This window comes from Chrysochloris asiatica, unplaced genomic scaffold, assembly GCF_000296735.1.
Source record: "Chrysochloris asiatica unplaced genomic scaffold, ChrAsi1.0 scaffold00172, whole genome shotgun sequence".
NCBI classification, from domain to species: Eukaryota; Metazoa; Chordata; class Mammalia; order Afrosoricida; family Chrysochloridae; genus Chrysochloris; species Chrysochloris asiatica.
The window spans coordinates 2,377,143-2,382,033 of NW_006408690.1; the positions used below are offsets into that span (position 1 = coordinate 2,377,143).

The 4,891-nt window shown below is 41.4% G+C and overlaps 1 protein-coding gene and 1 pseudogene across 1 annotated transcript in view; one reads left to right on the forward strand and one right to left on the reverse strand.

Moving 5' to 3' along the window:
- The window catches only part of MYO3A (myosin IIIA), a 410,482-nt gene that overhangs the window by 80,302 nt on the left and 325,289 nt on the right, over positions 1-4,891 (forward strand). The window lies entirely within an intron of this gene.
- The window catches only part of LOC102814266, a 56,862-nt pseudogene continuing 55,208 nt past the window's right edge, over positions 3,238-4,891 (reverse strand).

The following is a 4,891-nucleotide window of genomic DNA, read 5'->3' on the forward strand; positions in this document are numbered from 1 at the left end:
GGTTCTAGGGGGAAAATCTTGACCTTAGAAACTTAGGGGAATATTGCATTTCTCTGTGGACATCCAGGGCTCATGTTTGGAATTAAATAAATATAACTGAACACTAAGATGAAAAACAATTTGCTATTAACTGCAAAGTGGCTAGATCTGTTATACTCGGGCCTATAGGGCCTCGAACCTCTGCACGGTCTGCAACACTCCTGTACCTCCTTATTTCTTCCATTTGCTTTAGCATCTCTATGTTAGAGAGCAAGTTTCAGTGAGTCTTCTGATATCCATTTTTGTCTTTTCCTTCTTCCTTGTCTTCTCAATGACTTTTTGCTTTTTTCCTGTATGCTGTTCTTGATGTCATCCTGAAACTCTTCTGGTCTTCAGTCTTTAGTGTCTAATACATCAAATCTGTTCTTCAATGATCTCTAAATTCAGGTGGGATATATTCAAGATCATATTTTGGTTCTTGTGGACTTGTTTTAATTTTCTTCAGCTTCAGTCTGAATTTGCATATGAGCAATTGATGGTCTGTTCCCCAACCAGCCCCTGGCCTTGTTTTGACTGATAATACAGAGCTTTCCCACCATTTCTTTCCACAAATGCCTTCAATTTGATATCAGTGTATTCCATCTGGTGAGGTCCGTGTGTATAGTCATCATTTATGTTGTTTAAAAAATGTTTTTTCAGTAAACAAGTCATTGGTCTTACAAAATTCTATCCTGCAAACTCCAGCATTATTTCTATCACCAAGGCCATATTTTCCAACTACTAATCCTTCCTCTTTGTTTCCAAACTTTACATTCCAATCTCCAGTATTTATCAATACAGCTTGAGTGCATGTTTGATCAATTTCTGAAAGAAACTGAAGTTGATAGAATTCTTCAATTTCATCATCATTGGTAGCGTAGTGGTTACGAATCGGGCTGCCAACCTTAAGGTCAGTGGTTCGAAACTACCAGCTGCTCTGCGGGAGAAAGATGAGGCTTTCTACTCCCGTAAAGATTTATACCCTCGGAAACCCTGGACAGGGTCGCTATGGGTCGGAACCGACTCGACGGCACTTAACAACAACAACAACATGTAAATTTGAATACTAGTGGTATTAACTGGACTTCCTTCTTATTGTTGTTGTTAGATGCCATCAAGCCGGTACCCACTCATAGTGACCCAATCTACAACAGAATGAAACACTGCCCAGTCATGGGCCAAACTCACAATTGTTGCCACGCTTGAGCCCATTGATGCTGCCACTTTTCCAATCCATCTCATTGAGGATCTTCCTCTTTTTCTCTGACCCTCCACCTTACCAAACATAATATCCTACTTCTCCAGGGACAGGTCCCTCCTGACAATATGTCCAAAGTATGAGAGATGAAGTTTGGTCATCCTGGCCTCCAAGGAGCGCTCTGGCTAAACATCTTTCAATACAGATCTGTTGGTTCTTTTGGCAGCCCATGGCACTTTCAATATTCTCCTCCAACACCATAACTCAAAAGCATCAATTCTTCTATGGTCTTCCTTATTCACTGTCCACCTTCCGAATGCATTTGAGGTTATTGGAAATACCATGGCTTGGGTCAGGGGCACCATAGTACTCAAGCTGACATCTTTGCTCTTCAACACTTTAAAAAGGTCTTGTACAGCAGATTTGCCTAATGCAATACATCATTTGATTACTTGGCTGCTGCTTCCATGAGTGTTTCATAGTTGATCCAAGAAGATTGAAGTCCTTGACAACTTCAATCTTTTCTCCATTGATAAGAATGGTGTTTATTGGTCCACTGGTGAGGATTTTTCTTTTCTTTATATTGAGATGCAATCCATACCAAAGGCTGTGCTCTTTGAGCTTTATCAGTAAATATTTTAACTCCTCTTAGCTTTCAGCCAGTAATGATGTATCATCTGCATATCGCAGGTTGTTAATGAGTCTTCCTCCAATCCTGATGCCACGTTTTTCTTCATATAACCAAGCTTCTCAGATTATCTGCTCAGCATACAGGTTGAGTAAGTATGGTGAAAGAATACAACCCTGTCTCGCACCTTTCTTCATTTTAAACCATTCAGTGATCCCATGTTCTGTTCAAACAACTGCCTCTTGGTCCATGTACAGATTCCTCATGAACACAATTAAGTGTTTAGGAATATTCATACTTCACAGTGTTGTCCATAGTTTGTCATGATCCACACAATCAAAAGCCTTTGCATAGTCAATAAAGCAGAGATAGACATCTTTCTGGTATGCTCTGCTTTCAGCCAAGATCCATCGGACATCAGCAATGATATTCCTCATTCCACGGCCTCTTCTGAATCTGGCTTGAACCTCTGGAAGTTCTCTGTCAATGTATGCTTGTAGCCATTTACCTTTAGTAAAACTTTACTTGCATGGGATATCAAAGATACTGTCCAATGAGTTGTTCATTTGTAATGGGCAAAATACGGATCTCTTCCAATCAGTCGGCCAGGTAGTTGTCTTCCAAATTTCTTGGCATAGCTGAGTGAGTGCCTCCTGTGCTACCTCACTTTCTTGAAAGATTTCAATTTTTATTCCATCTATTCCTGGTCCCTTGTTCTTTTGCCAATTCCTTTAATGCACTTTGGATTTCTTCTTTCAATATTCAGTATCATTGGCTCTTGATTATATACTACCTATTTTCTATTCTTTTTTTGGTGTGGAACATTTATTTTTTTTTCCATGAAAGAATCAAAGTTGAGGTCATTGGGAAATAATTTTAATCAAAGAATTGTACATTTCCCCCCCCCACACACACACAAGCCTGCTTTGTAATAGGAAATGACTTTGTGATCCATTTCACTACAGGTCAAATATTACAAAATATATACAACAAAATTTTTTAAAACAACACAAAATACAAGATGGGGTAAGATAAACAGGTTTCTCAGAAATTTCTACTCCAGTGCCCCATAGCACACAAGAGAATCGTCACAAGTAACTGAGACTCCCCTGATCACATTTCAAAATTTGGAGAAAGAAAAGATACAGTATGAAAACAGTGTGAAAGGGACTGGATGTTAGCAGCACTGCTTTAATAACCAATCTATTTTTAATGAAACATCCTCTCTTATATGCCATAAATTCAGACAAGACTAAGTTTTAGGATATTCCTGCAGTGGAATTAGAAAATACCCTGATGACTGTGAAAGTAGCTCGTTCACCTAGGGTTAATGAGAGCATCGTTTTCCATGAACCGCTGATGTGAGCAGAAGCCTTTTCTGGATCAAAATCTGTCACAGTAGCCCTTCCATCTCTTTCAGGAATGCTTCCTACACATCATCTTTAGTTTGTACTGACACAGGAACAGGGGGACCGGATTTGGGAGCTGCTTTGGCAAGAGGCACAGCAGAATCATCCTTTTACTTCCTTTGGAGAATAGCAGTAGCCCCTTTATTCTCCCGACATACTCTCAGTGCAGTGGGCACAAATCAAGTAATCTCCGCCTTGCAATTAGTGATCTGTGGCTTGGCCTGATGTTTGCTGTGATTTTATTCTCAATGGTGGTTTCACTTGATCACCCGCCTTGGATCGCTGAATCAACTTGGGTGGGGCACTTAAAACCCCAGGGTTTGGCAAGGGAACTGGTGGGAAAAGCCTAGGTGGGGTAGGTCCGAGTGGAGACACCAAAGGTGGGTGCATCATGCTAGGAAGAGGTGGAGGAATACCTGGAGGTTCAGGAGAAGGAGGCCTTGGAGGAGGGACTGGAGGGGGACCTGGGGGTTGGCCCAGAGGTGGTCCTGGAGGTAAAAGGCCCTCCGAGTCCTGATATTCCTGGTGGCCTCAGGAATGGAGTTGCTCCTGGCAATGGACTAGGAGGAAGGCCTGCTGGTGGTCCAGGTGGACTTAAAGGTGGGTGTGCCATCAGAAAGCTATTCTTCTTTATTTGTGATTGTTTTTCTGCTTCAGAATCATCATCATTATCATCTTCTGAAGATTCCTCTACTGCTTGCCCTTCCTCAGGGATTTCCTGACCTGCTATTTGAAGCATCATGGCAAGAATAGGAGTCAGCTCCTTCATGTTCTCGTTTTTCTTCCTTGATTTTCCAGACATATCTGCAAATCGCACACTCAGACCAGACTTCTTTTCTTCATTGTTGTATCCCTCATTATCATCATGGTGCACAACATCATCCCCCTTGCTGTCTCCATCTGACCTGTCAGTGTCACTGCCATCAGAGCTTATTTTGATCCATGCTTATTTTGATCCATGTCCTCAGGATAGCCATCATCTTCACGAGTGCCAGAGACATCATCATCATGGCATCAGTGAACAAGTTTAGGACTGTATAACATATCTCCATAACTCCTACTAGGGGGAAGATCTAGGGCAAAGCCCACTTTACGGCCTTACATCTGTAAGACTTGAGGAGGAGGTGGACCGGGGGAGGACCAGGAGGCTTTCTACCAGGGAGCAAATGTAGAACACCATGTCCAAGAAGAGGAAGTATAGAAAATGCCCAAGTTGGTAGTCCATAGGCTGAAGTCTTCTTAAGGATGGAGGGTGACTGAGCACCAGGAAGTGGAATGTCCTGAATCAGATGTTGGAGGGAGCATGGGGTATATCTGGCAAAGGAATGCTCTAAACTTCCGTATGCTGAGCATTCTTAACAGCATCAAATATTGGCTAAGTTGAACCCTCTTCTGTTCATATTCTACTTTGAGCTTTCTCATTTCTTTGTAAATACCTGGATACTCTTGTTCATAAAGTCATAGAATGTGTTCAAAGGTTTTCCAGAGTTTTTTACGCTTGTCTTTCAGAATGTTTTCATTTAACTGTAGCTGTTGCATTGGATTAAACTTCATTTTGTCTAATTTCTCCATGTCACGAATAATCTGTTTGGGATCCTTCATCTTTAAAACTGCAGCTCATACCATCATACGTTATTT